At 36.3% G+C, this 26,989-nt stretch overlaps 1 long non-coding RNA gene across 1 annotated transcript in view; it reads right to left on the reverse strand.

The window, feature by feature from the left end:
• The window catches only part of LOC144339441 (uncharacterized), a 46,930-nt gene extending 38,471 nt beyond the window's left edge, over positions 1–8,459 (reverse strand). Inside the window, exons 1-2 of the long non-coding RNA XR_013414465.1 lie at positions 8,370–8,459; positions 7,263–7,453 (exon numbers count right to left, since the gene is read on the reverse strand). This is a non-coding gene — a long non-coding RNA (uncharacterized LOC144339441). The remainder of the gene's footprint in view (positions 1–7,262; positions 7,454–8,369) is intronic.
• Positions 8,460–26,989: the final 18,530 nt, after the last annotated feature.

The following is a 26,989-nucleotide window of genomic DNA, read 5'->3' on the forward strand; positions in this document are numbered from 1 at the left end:
ATTACATTGAAATAGTCACAGATCAAATAAAAATTGAAAATTAAACTCTTAAAACATAGTTATTTTGCTATAATATGCTATGTAGTTATTTTTTACCCCAAAGGTACCTTTTAGAACTTAGACCAACAAAGTTGAGTAGAGTCTGTTTATAAAAACTAAATGACTATGTAAATCTTTATAGAATTTATTCTAGTTTTCCACACATTCTTTTTTCTTTTTTTTTTTTTCCTCTCAGTTCACATTAGTTGGGATGTTAGAAAGAGATAATCAAAAGAATTTGGGGGTGTGGTGGCTCATGCCTGTAATCCCAGCACTTTGGGAGGCTGAGGCAGGTGGATCACAAGGTCAGGAATTCGAGACCAGCCTGGCCAACATGTTGAAACCCCGTCTCTAAATACAAAAAATACATAAAAATACAAAAATTAGCTGGGCATGGTGGCATGTGCCTGTAATCCCAGCTACTCGGGAGGCCGAGGTAGGAGAATTGCTTGAACTCAGGAGGCAGAGGTTGCAGTGAGCAGAGATCATGCCACTGCACTCCAGCCTGGGCCACAGAGAGAGACTCTGTCTCAAAAAAAAAGAGAGAGAGAGATTTGAGGCTAATCAGGGATAATGGCAAGAAACCAAGAATTCTGAAGAGTAGGTGTTAAAGGAGGTCTGAGATAAAGCTGAAATAACTTTAGTAATTTATGTAGATGATACAATGAAGCTAAGAATAGGGAATGTGTATGTAATGGAGTCAGGTTAATTAGAAGGAGGGAAATGATTTCAGAGGAGCACACTGAGTTCAAAATTGGAAACGAAACTAAAGGAAGCCAAAATGTAGACATTTTCAGAGAAGTAAATTCTGAGAGAAAAAATCAAATGTTAAGGGTATTGGAAATTTTGAAAGATGAATAAAAGAAAAATGCCAAGTTGTCCTGTAAATACAAAGGTTTGAAGGATGACTTATGGGCAGACAGCAGCTATTTCAGAACTCTTCAGGCTGAGGGTGGAAGAGAAGGTCGAAATGCCATTGTATGAAAGGCTGACCTCTCTGGGGTCTTAATAGAAGTCTTGATTCAATTGTCAGAGTCACTATGTAATTTTTCAACAGGAGCCTAGATGGAGAGAAGTCTACAGCAGAGCAAAAATGGATAATGCACATTTTGTCTTTATTGCATCATGAATGAAGAAAAAAGAATCCTGCTTCTCCCACATCCACTCATGCAGACCCAAAAACACTCAACATAGACTCAGCCATATTCTCATCACATCAGTTCTAGATATTGAGGCTACACAGTTCAAAGCGTATGGCCTTTGACTTCAGGCAGACCTCAAATCATGTCCTAACCCTGCCACTCACTAGCTGCATTAATGAAATAATAAACCTTAACTTCTCACCTACTCCACAGGCTAGGTATAAGGATTAAATGAGATATAAGTTACAAAGTGCTTAGCCTAGATTCTGGCACATACTAATCGGTAGTAGTGATTCTTCTTCTTAGGCTACTATAAGAGGAAGAATCTCTGATCAGACTCAGAAACACGGTGAAGGGTTGCTAGAAGAACTTGAACTGCTGCCATTGAAGCCAGCGGTCTATATCTCAGCAACCTCCAATGTCTCCATGTGGGTGACACCCAGCATACTGCTTGGGGAGATCCCAGTAGAGATAATATTAACCACACATTCAAAAGAAACTTGCCTATATGGTGTGATTTGGGGAAAACTCAGACTGTTCTCCAGTTAGTCTGCCATAATGCCTAAAATTATCTCATCAAGGACAAATTCCTTTGAGGGAAAAGATCCAATAAAAGATGAGGAACTTTTCTAAAACATTAATCATAATGAATATTATATATTTATTTTTAACCCCCAGCACCTATCATAGTGTCAGATAAAGAGTAGGTGGTTAATAAATTACTCTTAAAATTTCACTGGATAAGTGTATATCACAAATATACTATGCCTCCAACACTGTGCAAGGCTTTGGGGAGGCAATAGGGAACAAAATAGGTGAAGTTATTGCCTTTACCGAGCTTCAGATCTAGTGAATAAATGAATTAATTCATTAGTGAAGTAACAATAGAACTGTTTAGATGTTTGGACCATATGACCTTGAATTTTTGCTAATGTTTTACAATATTCATTGATTTACCTCCCACTGTAATTTGTCACAATTGTATTAACTACTCTAAAATGCATAGCAGTGTATGGTGACTATGGTGGTTCATGCCTATAATCCCAACACTTTGGGAGGTCAAGGTAGGAAGATTGCTTGAACCTAGGAGTTCAAGTCCAGCTTGGGCAACATAGTGAGACCCCTATCTCTGCAAAAAAATAAAAAATTAGCTGGGTGTGGTGGCACACTCTTGTAGCCCCAGCTACTCAAGAAACTGAAGTGGTAGAATTGCTTGAGCCCGGGAGGTAGAGCCTGCAGTAAGCCATGATTGTGCCACTGCACTCCAGCCTGAGTGACAGAGCAAGACCCTGTCTCAAAAAATAATAATAAAATACATAGCAAATAAATATGGTAAGCAAAAAGACCCAAAATTAATTTTTCTTAAAATGCATTTTAAAATGTCGAACACTCGCCTCCTTCCATGTAGTCTTATTCTATTCAGACCACTGCTTCACCAAGTAAGCCAAATGTACTTATGTTCAGATGTCCTGAAGGATTATTTTCCAATTTGGGGATATGCTCTTCGCGAGGAGGGTGACTAGTTGCCTAAGCTGGACTTGAAGACGAGGGAACAAAAGGCTTAAGCAGAGATAATAAAAATTATTCTGAAACATAAATTGGGTGTTACCTTCCCCAAAACCATTGAAAAATTAAAGCCAAAAGAAGAGGGCAATCTGTAGGGAAAAACTGGGAAAGCTAATGAAGTAGACCAAAAGACTAAGGGTGTCATTAATGCAAAACAATGCATTGTTTAGAACACACCCAAGGTTATCTAATTTTGTGAAGTTTGTGCTTTTCATTGTCTTCAGCTATTTTATAATTCTGTAGAGGTATACATTAACCTGCAGAAAACTGATAGCAATGCAAATAATTCTTGGTTAGAGGCATGCAAATAAACTCTGTCCAGTGGAAATTCAATCGACTTCCCTCTCCCACTGTTGAAGAAGCTAGCTTTGTATCTATTAAGCAAATTTAAATCAGCCTTTCTGATGAGCTTGTGTATTGGTTGGCTGTTTAAATTCTCCTTTGTAGCAACCAATTTTACAACTGTTCCAGTTCCTTCACTAATTAGTGAGTGAAATAAAAATGTTGACATGTATCTATTTTATATTTGTATGAGTCATGATTATATCCTCTTTTATCATTTATCCTTTACCAATAGTGTGCAAACCAAGTGAAATATCCCCACCGTAGTCTTTATAACTCCTTCCTCTTGAAAGAAATGAAGACTGAGACAAGTTGATCCATAGAAAATGATTTGATCTAATAAGATCAAACAGCATACATAGAAATGCAATTCCTACGGACATGGATTTGATAAAGTGATCATTTTACCTTCCTGAAAGGAGTATAAAAGGGCATTTCAGAAGTCCTGGAGGATTTATACCTTGCCCGCAGTGGAAGAAAATAATTATATTAGCCTCAAACCATCACCACAGGCTCATTTCAAATAACTATGAGGAACTACAGCCATATAAGCCAGTAGGTACTTAGTATTGTATAGATCTATTTAGAGATGATCATTTAGAGAAATGAATCAAATTTTATTACTTTGAGGACAGGAATTTCAGTTCACCAAAAATTATGCCCATATCTAAGTGTACTTTCCTTACTTCTAGAAGTTAGCAGTGCCCACATTCTCTTCAGTTCCTTTTTCATCACATAATAGGGTCATTCTAAAAGTGGAACGGTATTTCTTTTTTTAATGTGTTCATAACGTGTGGTTTGCTAAATCTAACATAATTTATATTGCTGCTCAATTCCCATTATTGTGTCATTATTCATGGGTTGGTTATTGCAAAACTTGGACTTGGCTAATGATTTGAGACTGGCCATGTGACAGGTCTCTACACAAGAAACAACGTGTGATGAGGCCCAAAGACAAATGTTCTCTGAAAGAAAGCAATATACTCAAGTTATGTGAAACTCAGGTCAGACTTTTAGAAATAGACTTTTGCAAATATAAAGCATATAATTCCCAAAAGATGATCCTCTTATAGGTCTGAAGATTCAAAATGTTATGAATGAAGAAATAAACATGAATGTACATAGAGATGTGGAATATGTAATTCATTAACAACCATACTTTTCTCATTATATTTAGTAAAAGCAAAGCTTCACCAAGGGCCTAGAAACCCAACTCACTACAGTCTACAATGAATTATTCATCTATGTAATGAGTAATTTTACCAAATGACTTCTAAGACCCTTTTAAGCATGTAGAAAGTATATATTTTTAAATTTGTTCATACTTTTCAGTTTTTCATAAACCTTCAACACAAGTGAAAATTTTTAGACAGTGGATTTTGAATAAACAAAAGAAAACTTTGAATTCAAACCCATCCAGGAAGATTTAGAATTAAAAGTAAGATGAGCTTATTATTTAAATCATTTTTTAAATCAGGCACAATCAAGATAAATGATAGAAATCTTAGTAAAGCCCTCTGGAGCCTGACTAAAGGAGGCAGCAAACAACTTTGGCACAAATGTGCTGAAAGATGGAGTGAGGAAGATGTGAGCTCAGTCAATGTTAGACAGGCCAAGTCTAAGGTGGAAATTCCACCAGGTACTGGAGCTCATGAGAGATGTCAGGGAAGGAGATATAAAATTGAGCTCTAAAGCCATAAAACAGTGAACAGAGGCAAACAAGCCATTCAAGAATTTCAGAGAAGGACTGAGAAAAGAAGAAGGAAAAAACAACTGTACACTTCTCCAAAGCCAAGAAAGAGAGCGAAGATTCAAGCACCATGAAAGATAAAAGCAGAGCTCTATTCTTGCTCCACCAAATTTGGCAACAGGCTCCAAAAATTATGGAATAATGGAGATTTTCCATTAGCACACACAAAAAAAAGCTACTATAGTCCTTGCTTCCTGAAAGTTAAAGATAGTAATTCTGTATTTTCACTCAGAATCAGATGTGTAATAAATTTTTCTAGATTGGATAAATATATGTGAAGTCTTGTACCTTTCTACTGTACAAGATCAACCTGGGAGCACCTGGAAAAAAACTGTGCTTTCTCTCTTTTATTGATGTTTTACAGAGATGATTTTAACCAGAAAATACAAAATGGAGATTAAGATTTAGCATGCTGCAAAAACTATGCATCTACAGTCATCAGTGTTGAAAAACAAGATCTTTATGAAACAAACATGATGTGTTTTATATAATATCTATAAAATATAAAAGGCTACAGATTCATTCAAGGCTAGTAAATAACGAAAGAAAACTAACCACATGCAAATGCTAAAAGAGTCTGAGATAATCATGAAATATGTGATGGTAGTTGTATGTAGGGAGGAGTGAAAAGCAGGTTTTTAAAAGATAAAATGCAAAGGTTTCTCCTATACAGTTTGGTAGCACAGAGAGGTGGTTAGCAGCCCTGAAGAAAATAAAATTCCAGGGTTTAGACAGGCTACCTGAAGACATTTACAGAGCACTATTTAAACAGACGGCAAGCTCTGTTGCTGCTTAGCTGCTGTTTATTCCCAGAATCTTCTTCCCCTAGCCAGGTCACCATAAGATCCAAGCAGTGCTTGTACATAATTATTCTCAAGGCAACCACATAACAGAGAGCTGGAAATGCGTCTCGGTTGAATAGTGTTCTCTTGATTTGACAAACGCCCTTTTGCATCTATCTGCACATCCTCCTGTAACATTTGCAGGCACTGAATTGTGCCAAAGAGTTTTGACAAAGCCTCAGGTGCGGTCAGTAGCTTTTCCTTTTCTTTCTTTTTATATTGGGAGGGATGGGGGATAAGAGGTGGGGAAATGTGCTAGGGTGCCACAAGTACCATTGTGAGCCTTAGAATGTTTCCCAAGTAGAAAAGAAGTAAACATCACTAGAGACAGGATTTCTAAAGCCATTGTGCTTGTTAAAAAGACAAACAAAGAAAGACTCATGGGGGCAAAAATAACAAACCAGCTCTCAATTCATTTTCCAAATCCTTCTAAGGGTTTAAAATAGTTAAACTAAGGCCAGCACATCTTTAACTACTGAACAACACATTCCTTATCTAGTTTTTATGACTCCTCACACAATTTATATTCCTGCTAAGAACCCTGTCTGGCTTCTTCCCCAAACCCATGCCATACAGGAGCCTGGCTCCGTGGCAGCCCTCAGGGTCCAGGCTGTGGGAATCCAGGAAGGTCGGGCTATTGTAACAAGGTCCTGCCAGTGGTGAAAGCCCTTTAGCCAAGAGCATTGTAGGAAGCACATTGTATGAATTCTGTCTTGTCTTGACAACCTTGTGTGATCCTAACAACATCAGAATTTCAGGCCAGGCGCGGTGGCTCAAGCCTGTAATCCCAGCACTTTGGGAGGCCGAGACGGGCGGATCACGAAATCAGGAGATCGAGACCATCTTGGCTAACATGGTGAAACCCCGCCTCTACTAAAAAATACAAAAAACTAGCCGGGCGAGGTGGCGGGCGCCTGTAGTCCCAGCTACTCAGGAGGCTGAGGCAGGAGAATGGCGTGAACCCGGGAGGCGGAGCTTGCAGTGAGCTGAGATCCGGCCATTGCACTCCAGCCTGGGCGACAGAGCAAGACTCCGTCTCAGGAAAAACAAAAACAAAAACAGAATTTCATTAATATGAATATAAAATGACACACTCTTTTAAAACACTAATAATCTATTAAAATTTAAGGCAATGTCATGCCACAGCATTGAGAAGAAAAAGCAAATCTATATGACACTCCAGCAGAGTCAATATTGAATATCAACACAGTATAATTTAAAGGCCAATACTGATTGTGGTTTTACCAACAGCCAATCATCTTAAAGACTACTTCATACCAACAAAGCTTAGGGTGTATCTAAGCATATGGCAGCACTACTAAGAAATATTGTCCCTGTTCTACATCGTCATTGCCCTAGACAACAGATGACATCCCACACTCCCATGTCTGCTCCCAATTCTTGCTAAGACCACTTTATCACAGCATCTTCTGTACAAGTCTCTTTCCTACATACTCATTCATTGGATCCTTGTCCCATTGGGAACACACTTTATTTATGGAGGGGGAAAAATCATGTTTTAAAGTCAGAGAGCCAAAGGTTGAAATCTCAATTCTACCACTTAGAAGATCTGCTGCTTACCTTCTCAGATGGCATTATCTGTCACATGTTCCCTTAAAAAGTCAAAGATTGGGGATTCTGGGATGAGCAGGGGACAGATTTCCTGGCGACTCAGGCACTGTCTCTATTCTCCAGATGGTGATGATCTGAGCCTCATCCATACCCTCCATTTTGGTTCTTGCTAAGGGGCTACTTACTCTATGCTACAGAGGCTCTCCAGCAGTCATGTGCAATCAAAAATAAAAACAATATATTTCTTATTAATAGCATTTCTATTTGGTCCTAAATTATAAACTGAAGAAATGTCTGGCCTCTGTTCTGCTGTCAAATAATAATGCCACTATTTGCACAGTGCTTATTATATGCCAAGCACTTTACACACAGTATCTCATTTCATCCTAACAAGAACACTGTGGAACAGGTGCTGTTCCTCATCATTCTGCAGATGAGGAGATTTGGGTACTGTGAGTTTATATGACTTGCCTATGTTAAAAGGCTATCCAGTGGCTGGACCTAGATTCAAATGCAGGTAATCTCTACCCTGAGCCTGAATTTTTAACCGCTCCCCTCTACTAACTCAAAGTAGTAGTACTGGGCTGAGAAGAAATGCCTTCTCACTGTTCACAGTACGAAATGGAAAGAATGGGGAAAAAAACATAAGAGAAGAGCACAGTAAGAGAAAAACATTTTATCAAGAAGACTTAATTAACAACAGGCATTATGAACAGATCAGCATGGTAATACAGGGAGACAAAGCATAAAGCATTTTGGGGACTTAACTAACAGCTAAAGAGAGAACACATCTCCATAATTTTATAATTGTCAATGTGTGATAATCTTCCAATTTTTAAGACAGTGCTTATCAGACTGTACCGTAACTATCACTTTTCATGTTTATTTCCCTCTTATACTAAGAATGTGGTCAGAGTCCTTTTCATCCTTGTATCTACAGAGCTTAGCCCCATGACTGGCATCCAGCAGACAATCAAATAGTGTTGGATGAATGAGTGAATTGAATACTGAAAACTCAATTTAGTGTTTATGGGTGCCAAACATTTAAGGATTTTTAGGGAAAAAGCAAACCAGAGGCCTGAAGCAGTGAAGTGCCTTAAGGAAGAAGATCTTTACCTGGATCATGTAGAATGAGTGGGATTTTAACTTCAGCTAAGGACTGATTGAAAGATGACAGGGTGTTGTTTTAATGTCATTCCAGCTTTTTTCGACTAAACTTGCCAATTCTAGGAACAAATGCTTAGAAATGCAATATTGTTTTCTTTTATGAGCTAGGTTGAATAATCCTGGGACCAAAAGCTGTGAATAAAAGATAGTACATTTTGGCAAACTATAAAAAAGAAAGGTGCTAAAGTAAAACTAATTAGAAAGTGTATGCCAAGAAAAAAATCAAGAATCTGTTTTTCAAGAATTGTCCCTTCATATAATTGCCTATGGACTTTCTATTTTCTGGTAGCAATACTGCAATATTCCAACAGCCTAATTTAGATTTCTACCACTCCCTAATTCTAACAGATGTTTAAAGAATTTCATGGTCTTCTGATTACTACTTTAGAAACATATTTACATAAATAATACACAGTGATGTTGCTTTGGCACCAACATACATTTTCAGAGTTACTCTTACCAAAGGATATTGAGATTATAACAGAAGATAATCTATTCTAACCTAAGAGACATACTCAGAACAAGCCATCACTCTTCTGTATTTCTAATACATCATTTTCCTCATTAGATTTTGCTAGTACAACCTTTCCACCCATATGCATTCTTCAATGACATAAGTTTACATTCAATTGATTGCGTATGGCAATCAATTCCTTAAAAGCTACTCTTGAGTTAGGTGCCCGAGTTTATATATGCATCATAATTTTCAGAAAAAGAATTTTGAATTGTCATAATCAGCCATGCACATAGAGTTAGAAAATTCAGGAACCAAATTGGAAGAGATAAGGTAGAAATTTATTACAATTGTTTTATGCCTTTATTAACATAGATGGAATCATTTTCAGTGCCAAAATTTGGGGTGTTTTAATGATCATTAATTATTTCATTCCATAACATTTACCTTTGAAAACATGTTGGGACTGTGATGTTGAATTAAACTACAGCTGGGTTCTTTGCCTGTCATGGACAACATTGATATTTTGATGAAGTACGGGCATCCTTTGCATATCAGTTTAGTATTACTGCTGTAACAAAGTAGAACAAACTAAGTGGCTTAAAACAACAGTATATTACAGTTCTGTAGGTCAGAAGTCTAGCACAGGTCACACCAGACTAAAAAATGTAGGCAGGCTGGAGGTTCTAGGAGGTAATCTGTTTCCTATTCATTTGGATTGCTGGCAGATTTCAACTTCTTGCAGATGTAGAACTGAGATCCCCATTTTCTTCCTGTCTGTAGCTGAAGGTCTTTCCCACTGCATTCTTTGGTTCATGGTCACCTGCCTGCAGTTTCAACTCCAGCAAAAACAAGTACAGTTCTACTCATGTCTCAACTTTTTGACCCAACATTATGCCTTTCTTTTCCACTTTTAAGGACTTGTATGATTAGATTGAGCCCATGTGTATAATCTGGGATAATCTCCCCATATCAAGGTCCTTAACTTTAATCATATCCCCAAAGTCTCTCTTTTTATTATTACTATACTTCAAGTTCTGGAATACAGGTGCAGAACATGCAGGTTTGTTTCATAGGTATACACGTGCCATGGTGGTTTGCTGCACCCATCAACCTGTCATCTACATTAGGTATTTCTCCTAATGCTACCCCTCCCCTTGCCCCCAGCCTCCAACAGGCCCTGGTGTGTGATGTTTCCCTCTCTGTGTCCATGTGTTCTCATTGTTCAACTCCCACTTATGAGTGAGAACATGCAGTGTTTGGTTTTCTGTTTTTGTGTTAGTTTGCTGACAATGATGGTTTCCAGCTTTATCCATGTCCCTGCAAAGGAAATGAACTCTTTTTTCATGAATCTTTTTTCATGTCTGCATAGTGTATATCCCATGATGTATATGTGCCACATTTTCTTTATCCAGTCTATCATTGATGGGCATTTGGGTTGGTTCCAAGTATTTGCTTTTGTGAATAGTGCTGCAATAAACATATATGTGCATGTGTCTTTATAGTAGAATGATTTATAATCCTTTGGGTATATACCCAATAATGGGATTGCTGAGTCAAACGGTATTTCTGGTTCTAGATCCTTGAGGAATCACCATACTGTCTTCCACAGTGTCTTCAACACTGGTTGAACTAATTTACAGGCCAACAAACCCAAAGTCTCTTTTAAGAAATTCACAGGTAGGCCGGGCGCGGTGGCTCAAGCCTGTAATCCCAGCACTTTGGGAGGCCGAGATGGGCGGATCACGAGGTCAGGAGATCGAGACCATCCTGGCTAACACGGTGAAACCCCGTCTCTACTAAGAAATACAAAAAATAGCCGGGCGAGGTGGCAGCGCCTGTAGTCCCAGCTGAGGCCGGAGAATGGAGTGAACCCGGGAGGCGGAGCTTGCAGTGAGCTGAGATCCGCACTCCAGCCTGGGCTACAGAGTGAGACTCCGTCTCAAAAAAAAAAAAAAAAAAAAAAAAAAAAAAAAAGAAATTCACAGGTACCTGGGAATAGGGTGTGGACATCTTTGGGGGTCATTATTCTGCTTCGCATACTTCTTCAGAATAATTTTGTATTTTAAAATAAAAATACACCAAATTGAAAAGGAAACGAATATACCTAAATATAGTTATATGTCCTCATCTTCACTAATGCTTTAAATAATAAGATCAAGTTGTGAGTCTACTAACCCTTTTTCAAAGGGTTCAGCATAAATGATATATTAATTTATTAGAAAAAAACTATAAATGTAATATGAAAATACGTGTGAGTTCCATTGGTAACAATGTCACAGCTACTGCCAATACTGTTGTGCTTTGTTGCTTATGCTTATAATTGAAAGACATGATAAATTTCAGTTTTAAATCAGTTTAAAAAAAGAAAGATGTATGTGCACCCCTCACCCCCAAAATTATATAACTCCTGAGTTTTTAAATCCTAAATTCCTGGTACAGAGATCCTAAAGTTCTGAATTAATCTTTTTTTTCCAGTATATTTTAGTGCAAACTTCTAGGGCAGAGATTTTTAGATTGGGCTATATAAAATGAAAATCAGTGACTTTTTAAAAACCCATCTGAGAACATAGGTCCCAGGGCAAACTGGAACCCAAAGCCAAGATCGTCTGCAGCAAAAGCCATTGGAACCACTAACTAGCAGCAACACTTAGATGAAGCTTATCCAACCCATGGCCCAATGGGCTACATGCAGCCCAGGATGGCTTTGAATGAATCACAACACAAATTTGTAAACTTTCTTAAAATATTTTTGCAATTTTTTATTTTAAGCTCATCAGCTATCGTTAGTGTATTTTATGTGTGGCCCAATACAATTCCTTTTCTCTCAATGTGGCCCAGGGAAGTCAAAAGCTTGTACGTTCCTGACTTAGATGGTAATTTTGGTGAATTGATGGTGATGCTAGAAATCTAAAACAGAGCAAGGGTGGTGAAGATTATCTGATGGGCTCATCAGTAGACTCAACCCAAGGAAATAATCAGTGACCTTAAAGAAACATTAGCAGAACTTCCTGAATTAAAATGCAAAGAGAAGACAAGATGTAAAAGAAAAACAAACAAACAAAACAGAATAAAATAGAATAGCCAATAGTTACGGGACAATTTCAAAAGATGTAATATTACAGAATGTCAGAATATAAAGAGAAAATGAGACAAAAGAAATATTTGAAGTAATAATGACCAAGAAATTTCCAAAATTAATTATAGACAACAAACCACAGACCAAGGAAGCTCAGAGATACCCCGAGAATAAATAACCTCTCTTTCCTCCCTCCAAAAACAAAAACTATCTATCGGCATATCATATTCAAGCTGCAGAAAACTGAATGCAAAGAGAAAATCTTGAAAGTAACCAGAAAGAAATAAAATGCTTTACCTATACAGGAACAGGAACAATAATTACAGTGGACTTCTCACCAGAAACTATGCAAGCAATAATTAAAATATTTAAAGTAACAAGCAAAATATTTAAAGTGCTAAAAGAAAAAAAACCTGGAATTCTATATCAAAATACATTGTCCTTCATAAATGAAACAAAAATATTTTATCAAACAAAAACTGAGGAATTTCATTGCCAGCATATCTATCATGTAAAAAATGTGTAAAGATTGTCTTTAGATAGAATGAAAACTATGTAAGCCGGATACTTTAGTCTACATTAAAAAAGAAGAACAAGGGAGAAGAATAAATAAAGAAAAATTAAATTTTTTATTTTTCACATTTTTAATTGATTAAAAGATAACTATTTATTGCTTATTTATTGTTACTAAATAATAATAATAACAACTTCTATCTTCTGGATAATTAGAAGAATGACAGCAACGTCACAAGAGATGCAAGGGACAAATAAGTACTACATGTGAAATGGAGTACTTTTATTTGAAGGTGAACTTAGATTTGTTAAAATTTTATATTGTAAACTCCAGGACAACCACTAACAATATTTGTAAAAGTAAGATAATATGCTAAGAGAGATAGGAAAATGGAATTATATAAAATGCTCAATTAAAATGAAAGAAGACAGAAAAGACAGCTTTTGGCAACAAATAAACAGTAAAAATGTGGTTGATATTAATCCAAGTATATTAATAAACACTTTAAAGACAAATGGTCCATATATAATAATTAAAAGACACACACTGTCAGAGTGAATTAACAAACAGAACTGAACTATGTGTTGCATACAAGAAATTTACTTTACATATAGACTCTGATAGGATAAATGTAAAGGGATGGAAAAAGATATACTGTGCTAACACTTATCCAAAGAAAGCTGAAGTAACTCAATTAATTTGAGACAATGCAGACTTCAGAATAAGAAAAAATGCCATAGATAAACAAGGCAATGATTAAATGATAAAGGGAATGATTATCCAAAAAGTCACAACAACCCTAACAATAGAGCATCAAACTATGTGAGGCAAAAACTGATAGAACTTTAAGGCAAAATAGGTAAACTTACTATTATAGGTGAAGACTTAAACATCTATCTTTCAGCAATTGATAGATGAAGCAGGCAGAAAATCAGTAAAGATTTAGTTGACTTAAACGCAATATCAATCAATTTTATGTAACTGGCATTTGTGGAATATGCCATTCAACAACACTAGAATATACTTTCTTCTTTAGATCACACAAAATGTTCAACAAGTTAGATCACATTCTGGGTCATAAAACACATCTTACCAAATTTAAAAGTATAGATATCACACAAAGCGTCAGCTCAGACAACAATGGAATTAAAACTAGAGATCAATAACAGAAAGAAAGATATCTTCCAAATCATCAAATATTTGGAAATTAAACAATACACCATTTTTTAAAGTTCCAGGATACATGTGCTGGATGCACAGATTCTTTTACATAGGTAAACATGTGCCATGGTGGTTTGTTGCACCTACCAACTCATCACCTAGGTACTAAGCCCTGCATGCATTTGCTATTTATCCTGATGTACTCCCTCCCCACACTTCCCTAACAGGCTCCAGTCTGTGTTGTTCACCTCCCTGTGTCCATGTGTTCTCATTGTTCAGTTCCCTCTTAGGAGTGAGAACATGTGGTGTTTGGTTTTCTGTTCCTGTGACAGTTTGCTGAGGATGATGCTTCCAGCTTCACCCATGTTCCTGCAAAGGAAATTATCTCATTCCTTTTTATGGCTGCATAGTATTCCATTGTGTATATGTATCACATTCTCTATATTCAGTCTATCATTGATGGGCATTTGGGTTAATTCCATGTCTTTGCTATTGTGGATAGTGCCGCAATGAATATATACATGCATGTATCTTTGTAATGGAATGGTTTATATTCCTTTGAGTATATACTGAGTAACAGGATTGCTGGGTCAAATGTTATTTCTGGTTCTAGATCCTCGAGGAATCGCCACACTTTCTTTCACAATGGTTGAACTAATTTATATTCCCACCAACAGTGTAAAAGCATTCCTATTTCTCCATAGCCTCACCAGCGTCTGTTTCTTGACTTTTTAATGATTGCCATTCTAACCAGTGTGAGATGGTTTCTCATTGTGGTTTTGATTTGCATTTCTCTAATGATCAGTGATGTTGAGCTTGTTTTCATATGGTTGTTGGCCACATGAATGTCTTCTTTTCAGAAGTGTCTGTTCATGTCCTTTGCCCACTTTTAGATGGGGTTGTTTGCTCTTTTCTTGTAAATTTGTTTAAGTTCCTTGTAGATTCTGGGTATTAGACCTTTGTCAGATGGGTAGATTGTGAAAGCTTTCCCCTATTCTGTGAAAGCTTTCCCCCATTCTGTAAGTTGTGTGTTCACTCTGATGATAGTTTCTTTTGCTGTGCAGAAGCTCTTTAGTTTAATTAGATCTCATTTGTCAATTTTAGCTTTTATTGCAATTGCTTTTGGCATTTTTGTCATGAAGTCTTTGCCCATGTCCATGCTCTGAAAGGTATTGCCCAGATTATCTTTTAGGGTTTTTATGGTGTTGGATTTTACATTTAAGTCTTTTATCAATCTTGAATTAATTTTTTGTATAAGGTATAAGGAAGGGGTCCAATTTCAGTTTTCTGCATATGGCTAGCCAGTTTTCCCAGCGCCATTTATTACATAGGTAATCCTTTCCCCATTGCTTGTTTTAGTCAGGTTTGTTGAAGATCAATATCCCTGATGAACATCAATGTGAAAATCTTCAATAAAATACTGGCAAACTGACTTCAGCAGCACATCCAAAAGCTTATCCATCACAATCAAGTCAGCTTTTTCTCTAGGATACAAGGCTGGTTCAACATACGCAAATCAATAAATGTAATTCATCATATAAACAGAACTAATCACAAAAACCACATGATTATCTCAATAGTTGCAGAAAAGGCCTTTGACAAATTCAGCATCCCTTCATGTTAAAAACTCTCAATAAACTAGCCATTGATCGAACATATCTCAAAATAATTAGAGACATTTATGATAAACCCACAGTCAATATCATACTGAATGGGCAAAAGCTGGAAGCATTCCATTTGAAAACCGGCACAAGACAAGAATGCCCTCTCTAACAACTCCTATTCAACATAGCATTGGAAGTTCTGGCCAGGGCAATCAAGCAACAGAAAGAAATAAAGAGTATTCAAATAAGAAGAGAGGAAGTCAAATTGTCTCTGTTTGCAGAAGATATAATCTTATATCTAGAAAATCCCATTGTCTTAGCCCAAAAGCTCCTTAAGCTGATGAGCAACTTCAGCAAAGTCTTAGGCTACAAAATCAATGTGCAAAAATCATAAGCATTCCTTTACCCCAACAATAGACAGAGTCAAATCATGAGTGAACTTACCATTCACAATTGTTACAAAGAGAATAAAATACCCAGGAACACAGCTTAAAAGGGATGTGAAGGACCTCTCCAAGGAGAGCTACAAACCACTGCTCAAGGAAATAAGAGATGACACAAGCAAATGGAAAAACATTGTATGCTCATGGATAGAAAGAATCAATATCATGAAATGGCCATACTGCTCAAAGTAATTTATAGATTCAATGCTATTCCCATTAAATTACTATGACATTCTTCACAGAATTAGAAAAAAAATACCTTAAAATTGATATGGTACCACAAAAGAGCTTGTACAGCCAAGACAAAATTAAGAAAAAAAAAAGCTGTAGGCATCACACTACCCAACTTCAAACTGTACTACAAGGCTACAGTAACCAAAACAGCATGGTACTGGTAACAAAACAGACACATAGACCAATGAAACAGAATAGAGATCTCAGAAATAAGACAACATCGACACATTTTTATTTATTTATTTTTTATAATTTTAATTTCCTCTTCTATTTTAGATTCAGGGAGTACATGTGCAGGTTTATTACATGGGTATACAACATGATGCTGAGATTTGGGGTACAAATGATCCCATAATCAAATAGTGAACATAGTAGCCAGTAGATGGTTTTTAAACCATTTCCCCCTTCCCACCCCCAAAGTAGCTTCCAGTGTCTATTTTTCCCATCTTTAGGTTCATGAGTACCCAATGTTTAGCTCACACTTATAAGTGAGAACATGTGGGTTTTTTTCTTTATTTCTGCATTAATTCACTTAGGATGATGGCCTCAAGTTGCAAACACATTTCTGCAAAGGATATGGTTTCATTCTTTCTTATGACTGCATACTATATTCCATGGTGTACATATACCACATTTTCTTTATCCAGTCCACCACTGATGGGCACCTAGGTTGGTTCCATGTCTTCTATTGTGAATACTACTGCCATGAACATGTGCATGTTTTTTTGAGTAGAATGATTTATTTCTTTTGGAAATATACCCAGTAATGGAATTGCTGGGTTTAATGGTAGCTCTATTTTAAGTTCTTTGAGAAATCTCCAGACTGTTTTCCACAGTGGCTGAACTAATTTAGATTCCCACTAATCGCGTATAAATGTTTCCTGTTGATCTGCATTGTTGCTAGCATGTTTTTTGACTTTTTAGTAATAGCCATTCTGATTGGTATGTAATGTTAACTCATTGTGATTTTGACTTGCATTTCTTTGATGATTAATGATGCTGAACATTTTTTCATGTTTATTGACCTCTTGTATGTCTTTTTTTTTTTTTTTTTTTTTTGAGACGGAGTCTTGCTCTGTCACCCAGGCTGGAGTGCAGTGGCGCAATCTCGGCTCACTGCAAGCTCCACCTCTTGGGTTCATGCCATTCTCCTGCCTCAGCCTCCCAAGTAGCTGGGACTACAGGCACCCGCCACCATGCCCGGCTAATGTTTTTGTATTTTTTTTAGTAGAGACAGGGTTTCACCGTATTAGCCAGGATGGTCTCGATCTCCTGACCTCGTGATCCGCCTGCCTCAGCCTCCCAAAGTGCTGGAATTACAGGCATGAGCCACTGCACCCGGCCGTATGTCTTCTTTTGAGGAGTATCTGTTAATGTTTTTGCCCCCTTTTTAGTGGGATTATTTACAACACACTTTTAAATCACACATGGCTCAATGAAATCTCAAGATAAATTAAACACTATTTGAATTAAAAGAAAATTATAATACAATTTATCAAAATTTGAGGGATTGAACCAAACCAGTAGTTAGAAGACAATTTATAGCATTAAATGTATATATTAGAAAAGAAGAGACATCTAAATCCACTCACCTACATTTCCACATAAACTAAAGAAGAAAGAGCAGCTAAGCATAAAGCAAACAGGAGAAAAGAAACAATAAAAATTTGAGCAGAACGATGAACTTGAAAACAGGAAAACAATAGTAAAAATTAATGAAAACAAAAGCTAATTCTGGCCTGGCATGGTGGCTCACACCTATAATCCCAGCGCTTTGGGAGGCCAAGATAGGAGGATCACTTGAGTCAGGAGTTTGAGACCAGAGTAAGCAAAGTAGTGAAGCACCGTCTCTACAAAATAAAAATAAATTTTAAAAAACTAGCCAGGCATGGTGGTATGCACCAGTGGTCCCAGAAACTCAGGAGACTCGGTGGGAGGACTGCTTGAGCTCAGGTGGTCAAGGATACAGTTAGCCATGATCATACCACTGCACTCCAACCTGAGTGACAGAGAAAGACCCTGTCTCAAAAAATATTTTTTAAGCTAATTCTTTGAAAACATCAATAAAGTTTATGAACTTTTTGCCAAGGTAACTGTAAAAGAAGGAAGAAGACAATTAATACTAAAAATGAATTTAAAAGCATCACTATTGTTCCCACGGACATTAATGAAAGAAAGAAAGAAAGAAAGAAAGAAAGAAAGAAAGAAAGAAAGAAAGAAAGAAAGAAAGAAAGAAAGAGCATTAACAATTCTTGGCCCCAAAACTGATTATTTAAATAAAATGAACAATTGTTTGAAAGACACACATTATTAAAACTCACTCGAGAAATAAGTAGCATTAGTCCTAAATCCATTAAGATCAATAATTGCTATAGAATGATTGTTTGTGACTTAACCCCCACCATGACCCCCAATTATGTGTTGACCCCTAACCACAATGTGATGACATTTGAGATTTAATTTTGGGAGGAAATTTAGATGAGGTCATGAGGGTGGGACCCTCATAATGGCATTTGTGCTTTGTAAGAAGAAACACGAGAGAACTTGTCTCACCTCTCCTCTTCTCTCTCTCTCTCTCTCTCTCTCTCTCTCTCTCTCTCTCTCTCTGTCTCTCTCTCTCTCTTTCCTATATGAGGACCCAGTAAAGTGAAAAGGCAGTCATTTGCAAGACAGAAGAGAGCCCTCATCAGGAACCCAACCATACTGGCACCCTCTATTCAGATTTCCAGCCTCCAGAACTGGGAGAAAACAAATTTTTATTGCCAAAGTCAGTCAATGTATTGTATTTTTTATGGCAGCCCAAGTAGGTAAATACAATAAATAATGACTTTATGAAAAAGAAAGCACCAGGCCCAGATGTTTTCATCAGTAAATCCTACCAAACATTTATGATACCAATTCTTCTAAATTGCTACCAGAAAACAGAAGCAGAAGAAAGATTACTAACCCAGGTCAGTACGGTATTAACACCAAAACTAGATGAAAACATTACAACAAATGAAACCTTAAGAACAATATCTATCATGAACATGCAAAAATCTTCAACAAAATTGTAGCAAATTAAATCCAACATTGTACAAAAATCATCATATACCAAGACCAAGTGGGATTTATTCCAGGTATGAAAGGCTGATTCCAAATTTTTAAATCTATCAATGTAATGCATCACATTAACAAAGAAAAGAAAAATCTTATGACCATATAAATCAACACACAAAAATATTTGATAAAATCCAGCATCAAATCATGATTAGAACTCTCACCAAACTAAGAATAGAAGGAAACTCTCTCAATTTGAGAAAGAATGTCTACAAATAAACCTATGGTTAACATTATACTTAAAGGTAAGAAACTGGTCAATTTCTCCCTGAGTTCAGGAACAAAACAAAGCTGTCTTTTCTTAACACTCCTATTCAATGTTGTACTGAAAGTCCTCGCTAGTTCAATAAGGCAAGAAACAGAAATAAGAGGTATATTGCCATGGTCTAAATGTTTATATCCCCTCAAAATTCAAATATTGAGTTCCTCACCCGCAAGGTGAAAGTTTTGGGAGGTGGGGCCTTTGAGAGGTAATTAGATCATGGGGACAGTGCCTTCATTTGGGAGATTAGTACCCTGAGAAACATCCCTCACATCTTTAACCACATGAAGTTAGAGTGAGAAGACAGCTGTTGATGAGGAAGGGGGCCCTCATCAGCCACTAAATCTGCCTGCACTTGATCTTGGACTCCTATCCTTTAGAACGGAGAAATAAATTTCTGTTGTTTATAAGAAACACACTTCATGATATTTTGCTATAGCAGCCCAAATAGAATAAGACATATATAAATCAGAAAAGAAAAAATAAAACTCTTTCTGTTTACAGATGACATGATTGTCTATACTGAAAATCCAAAAAATGAACAACAAAACTCCTGAAACCAATAAGTGAGTTTGGCAATGACACAGGATAGGAGGTTAACATGCAAAATACAAATGTGTTTCTATACATGCGTATACAAATTGCCACAACTATAGTGACTTAAAACAACATGAATGTATCTTCTTACAATTCTGGAGGGTGGAAGTATGAAATCGTTTTAGATGAGCTAAGATCAAGGTGTCAGCAACGCTGCATTCCTTCTGGATACTCTACAGAAAAATCCATTTACTTGCCATTTTTAGCTCCTAGAGGCCACTTGCATTATGTGGCTCATGGACTCAACCTATTTGCTGAATGAGGAGCACCACATCTGCAAACCTTTCTTTGATTCTCTGGACTCTGTCTCCATCATCACATCTCCTTCTCTGATTCTGACTCTACTGCCTCACTCTTGTAAGTATCCAAATGATTACATTGGATCCACCCAGATAAGCCAGGATAATCTCCCCATCTCAAAATCCTTAACCACATCTGCAAAGTGCATTTTGCAATTTAAGGTTAAATATTCACAGATTTGGGGCATTAAGGCATGGACATCTTTGGGGGCCATTTTTCTGTCTACCACAACCAGCAATGAATAATTGAAATTTAAAATTAAAAAAATATATATCATTTATGTTAGCACTCCTCAAAATAAAATAGGTGTATATCTAACAATATATATGAGAGCTGTATGTGTAAAGCTACAAAACTCTGATGAAAGAAATCAAAGAAGACCTAAATAAATGGAGAGATATTCTATGTTTATGGATTAGAAGATCCAATATTATGAAGATGCCAAACTATCCCAACCTGATCTATAGATTTAATGCAATCCCAATTAGAATCCCACCAAACTATTTTCCAGAAACCAACAAACTGATTCTGAAGTTTATGTGGAAAAGCAAAAGACCCCAATGTAACCAACACAATACTGAGGAAGAACAAACCTAGATGACTTGCATTATCAAATTTCAAGGCTTGCATAAGACGCAGACTGTGATCTTGGCAAAAGAATAGACATACAGTTCAATGGAGCCAAAAAGAAAGCCCAGTTAGACCTACACAAATACAGTCAACTAGTTTTTGACAAAGTAGCAAAAACAATTCAGTGGAGAAAGGGTGGTCCTTTTTAAAAACATAGTGATGGAACAATGGAACATGCACACCCCACAGAAGATGAATCCAGACACAGATTTATACTTTTCACAAAAATGAAGTCAAAATGGACTGTAAACCTAAATGTAAAATTTAAAGCTTTAAAATTTCTTGAAGGAAACACAGTAAAATTAAAATTTTCTCTATGATAGATACTGTTAAAACAATGCAAAAAGAAGCCAAAGACTTGAAGACACTATTTTCAGAACTCTGATATTGGACTTGTATTTAAAATATACAAAAATTTCAACAATAAGGAAACAACACAATTTTTTTAAATGAGCAAACATTAACCCAGGAGGCGGAGCTTGCAGTGAGCTGAGATCATGCCACTGCACTCCAGCCTGGGTGACAGAGCGAGACTCAGTCTCAAAAAAAAAGAGCATACATTTAAAAAAAACAAAATCATGTCCTTTGCAAAAACATGGATGCAGATGGAGGCCATTATCCCAAGACAATTAATGCAGGAACAGAAACCTAAATGCCACATGTTCTCCCTTATAAGTGGAAGCTAAAGATTGGCTACTAGAGAACATAAAGATGACAGCAATAGACACTAGGGACTTTAAAGGGGGAAGGTTGGGGCAAGGGCTGAAAAACTACCTATTCAATACTAAGCTCACTACCTGGGTGATGGGATCATTTGTACCCCAAACCTTAGCATCACTCAATGTATCCATGGAACAAACCTGTGCATGTACCCCATGAATCTAAAATAAAAGTTGACGTTATTTTTTTAAATGGGCATAATATATTATTGGAAACCTTACCAAAGGAGATATACAGATAGCAAATAATGATAGGAAAAGATAATTTGTCATCAGATAATTGTAAATTAAAACAAAAATGAGATACCACTATCTATCCATTAGAAAGACTAAAAATCTGAACTGACAGTACCAATTGCTGGTCAGGGTGGAGAGCAACAAAAACTCTCTCAATCACTGCTATTCAGAATACAAAATGGTGCAGCTGCTTTGGATGACCATTGTGACTTCTTACAACACTAAATATAGTTTTACCATATGATCTCGCAATTACACTCCTCAGTATTTATCCAATTGATTTGAAATCTCATGTCCATACAAAAACCTGAATGTAAATGAAGACAGCAATTTTATTCATAATCACCAAAAAGTGAAAGCAACCTAGATGATCTCTAATAGGTGAATGGATAAACTGTAGTGCACCCATAAAAAGAATATTATTCAGCAACAAAAAGAAATAAGCTACAAATTCACATAAGGACATGAATGAATTTTAAATATATACTGCTAAGTGGAAAAGTTAATATAGAAAAGCTATATACTGTATGATTTCAATTTTATGACATTTTGGAAAAAGTAGAACTATGGAGGCAATAAATGGATCAATATTTGCCAGGGGTTCAGTGGCAGAGAGGGATTGAATAGGTGAAGCATGGGATATTTTTTAGGATGTAAAACTATTCTGTATAATACAATAATTCTGAATATAAGACATTAAACATTTATCAAATCCAGAGAAATTTACAACACAAGGAGTAGGCCTTCATGTATATAAATTTTTAAAAACTCACTGAAGAGATTGGGGAAATCACAGGATTGAATCAACCTCACTAAAGGGGATGGTAGAATAAAGTGCTGACCTAAGCAATTTTTGAAAGAACAAAGGCAAAAGGAACTATAGTTAGCACTGTACTTTCAGTGATAAAATCGATCCCTACAAAGCTACAGGTTAATAATTCTTAAGCCAACATACACTTATATTGGAACTGAACAATTATATAAATGGATGCTGGATGGTGAGTCAAGTGGATGTTGGAAGGGGAGGTTGAAGATAAGCAAGGGGATGAGGCCATATGGTAATGAATTATAGTTGAGGACATCAATATGAACCAATGCTTAGCTTAATAAAGACAGCTACATATGGAAATATTTATAGATATATGGGCATTCATATACATGTATAGGTCTCCTTGCTCTGTCAGCTAAGAAGGCCTAGAAGCAAGGAGACCTAATAGCAAAGAACAGACCTAGTATCCTAACCTTGATTTCTAACACCATTCTTTAATCAAAGGAACCAGAACTCCCTAGAGAAATGGCTGATTCGAGGACAGGGGCAAAGAACATACTAGATGAGCCCTGAGCATCTTGAAGTACCTAAACAAACAAAGAAACAAAAAGACAATGATGTGGTTATATCAAAGGGATATAGGAACCAACTGGAAAAGGTCCCAGTGGCCAAACCTGGAACAATTTGAGTAACAAAGTAAACCAAATTAGTATTGAATTATAACCCAAAATATAAAATAATATCCATGAGTTTATGCCAGTGTAAATCAATTATTTGAATAAATAAATAAATAAAAACTAACAAATCTGTGTAGAGGAACTCCAAATAATGTATGTAGATGCTCACCATTAAGGAGACTGAGCATAACTACCCACTCCTTAAGTGTGGGTTGCACATAGTGACTTTCTTTCAAAGAGTAGCATATGAAAGTGGAGAAAAAAGAATTACCACCATCACTTGTTATCCACAAGGGATTGGTTCCAGGACCACATGGATACCAAAACCCAATGCTGCCCAAGTCCTCTGTTTAAAAAGGCATGATATTTGCACATAAACCACACACATCCTCTCATATACTTTAAATGATCTCTAGATTACTTATAACACCTAATACAATGTGGATGCTGTGTAAATAGTTGTTATACTATATTGCTTTTACTTGTATTATTTTTTATTGTTGCTGGTGCTTTTTTCTCTGAACATTTTTTATCTATGGTTGATTGTATCTGCAGGAACCCACAGATATGGAGGGCCAACTATAAATTTGCAGAAGAGAAACCTGACAAATACTGCCACGAGCCAAGTGACCAAGGTTAACGTCAATAGTGATAAGCCATATTGTAATATGAAGAGAATGGCATTTTATATCTATGGTTTTCTCACAAAGGCAGATTACCCAAGTCTAACCATCAGAAAAATATCAGACAAATCCCAATTATGGGACATTTTACAGAAGATCTTACCAATGCTCCCCAAATTCTCAAGGTCATCAAACAAAGGAGATTCTAAGCATCACAACCAAAAAGAAGTAAAGATTCATGATGACTAAGTGTGATGTGGCATTCTGGGTGGGATTCTGGAACAGAAAAACGACATTAGGGAAAAACAAGAAATCTGAATAAAATACGAGTTTCAGTTAATAAACTTTCTGTACTATCTTCACAATAATTCTGTAATCCTAAACCTGGCCTCAAATTAAAAGTTTATTTTAAAATATTCTAGGGAAACCAACATCAATAAGAGACATACAATTGCATATCATGAATTGCTCTGGCTTGCCTTAACTGAAACTATATTCATAAAAAGTTATCTTACCCTAACAAAAGTTTCATAGGTCACTTCTGATAACTCACTGATTACCAAAATAAGAGTCTCTTCGGACCAGTTTTCGGAAATAGTTTTAGTTTCCAGGTTCTCAAGACTTTGAGAGATTTTGATTAATATCATTTAAAAACCTAATACAGCTCATCAAGGAAAGAATTACTCATCAAGGAATATATCTTTAAATATGTCTGAGCAGGGAACTCTAGTTAGCAGATCCATCTCCAGAGTTAAGTCAATGCTTTTGTTATAATAAAATTTAGTAATTTGTTTGCTTGAACTGAATTCTCACTTGATTACTTTCAGCAACCTCTATCTAAAACAAATAATGTTCATACATTTCCCAAAATGACAAATCATTTGCAGTAATATTAATCTGGTATTTTAATATATATTTTTAGATAAACCATATGTAGCTTTGCCAATGAGAGACAAAAACAACACTAATTCAAACCAACTGAGGTAGAGACTTATCTCTTACCTTACATCAGGCAATGATAAATTCCAAATGGAGTAAAAATTAAAATACATAAATGAAGTTATAGACATGCTAGAAAAAATATTATGCTAGAAAATATATAAATGAAGTTATAGACATGCTAGAAAAAAATATATGGATGCAGCTGGAAACCATCATTCTCAGCAAACTATCGCAAGGACAGAAAACCAAATACCGCATGTTCTTACTCATAGGTGGGAATTGAACAATGAGATCACTTGGACACAGGAAGGGGAGCATCACACACTGGGTCCTATTGTGGGGAGGGGGAAATGGGAAGGGATTGCATTAGGAGATATACCTAATGTAAATGACGAGTTAATGAGTGCAGCACACCAACATGGCACATGTATACATATGTGGCACACCTGCACATTGTGCACATGTACCCTAAAACTTAAAGTATAATTTTAAAAAAATTTTATTCCTATAAACTAGAAGTGAAGAAGTTAATTGATATGCATAAGCAATAAGATAAAATAGATTTGAATACTTCATAAAAATTTGATATTTCTATATGACAAAAATGATCACAATTTAATTGAAGTGAAAGTAAAAATAATATTTGGAGCAAGCAATTTAAAATTTTATTATGTAGGACTGAGTTCCCTAATATATAGAAATACATTTTAGGCCAGGTGCAATGGCTCACTCCTGTAATCCCAGCACTTTGAGAGGCAGAGGTGGGTGGATCACTTGAGGCCAAGAGTTCAAGACCAGCCTGGCAAACATGTTGAAGCCCCTTCTCTACTAAAAATACAAAAATTAGCTGGTCATGGTGGTGCACGTCTGAGTCCCAGGTACTTGGGAGGCTGAGACACGAGAAACGCTTGAACCCAGGAGGCTGCAGTGAGCCAAGACTGGGCTACTGCACTCCAGCCTGGGCAACAGAATGAGACTCTGTCTCAGAAAAAAAAAAATACATAAGTTTGAATTATCAAGAAATAGGCAAATGTTACCTAAAAATGGACAAAGAGTATACACAGATCACAGGAAAGCAATGCATAAAGATTTAAATTATATTAAAGGATGTTTAACTTTAGGGACAAAAGAAATACCGACTACTCTAGAATGAAAACTCTATTATTGTAAACTAGTTTTTCAAAGGTGAAAATACCGTAGGTAATGTACTATGTTGGTAATATTGGTGCAAACAAGTATTCTCAGACGTTGCACTTTTATGGCATACAATTGAGTAACATCTAAAATTTTAAATGCGTACACCTTTGATTCAGAAATTCCACCTAAAATAACATTCAAATGATGTATTTACATGTGTACACAAAAATATCATGTAAAGGATGGTCATAACAATATTATTCATACTAGAAGAATTTAAATCAACATCAAGGTCCATTAATATGAAAACAGTTGAATAAATTGAGTTCATAGTTTCAGATTTCTTTGCAGTGACATGCAATGGTTTTACAATATACTATTAGTGAAATATGTGTATATTAATCTATTACTATATAAAATTTAAGTATACACACACACACACACACACACACACACCATCACATATCCACTTGAATGTACTTTAAAAGAATAGATTTTGGCTAGGCACAATGACTCATATCTGTAATCTCACCAATTTGGGAGGCTGAGGTGGGCGGATCACAAGGTCAGGAGTTCGAAACCAGCCTGAACAACATGGTGAAACCCCGTCTCTACTAAAAATATAAAAATTAGCTGGACTTGGTGGTGCACACCTGTAATCTCAGCTACTGAGGTGGTTGAGGCAGGAGAATCGCTTGAACCCGGGAGGCAGAAGTTGCAGTGAGTCAAGATCCCATCACTGCACTACAGTGTGAGCAACAGAGGGAGACTCCGTCTTAAAAAATATATATACAGTTTGATTTTTATGTATATTCTGTTTTAGAGCTACAATTATCGCCTGGCTTGATGTGGGAAAGACACAATAAATCAATAATACTTAAGCATGAATGATTCATATTATCTAATGTGTCAGTCAAGGCAGACTGGATGCTGCCATAGTAAACAAGCAACCTTACAATTTTAGAAGCCTGAAACAACAAAGGTGTGTTTCTTGCTCCTGCTACCTGACATGCAATATAGTCCTTCACCACTAGTCACAATCCATCTATTCATTTCTTTCTTCCATGTATTTTTCAAATTTCTTAAAA

Source organism: Macaca mulatta, chromosome 2 (assembly GCF_049350105.2).
Source record: "Macaca mulatta isolate MMU2019108-1 chromosome 2, T2T-MMU8v2.0, whole genome shotgun sequence".
Classification (NCBI taxonomy): Eukaryota; Metazoa; Chordata; class Mammalia; order Primates; family Cercopithecidae; genus Macaca; species Macaca mulatta.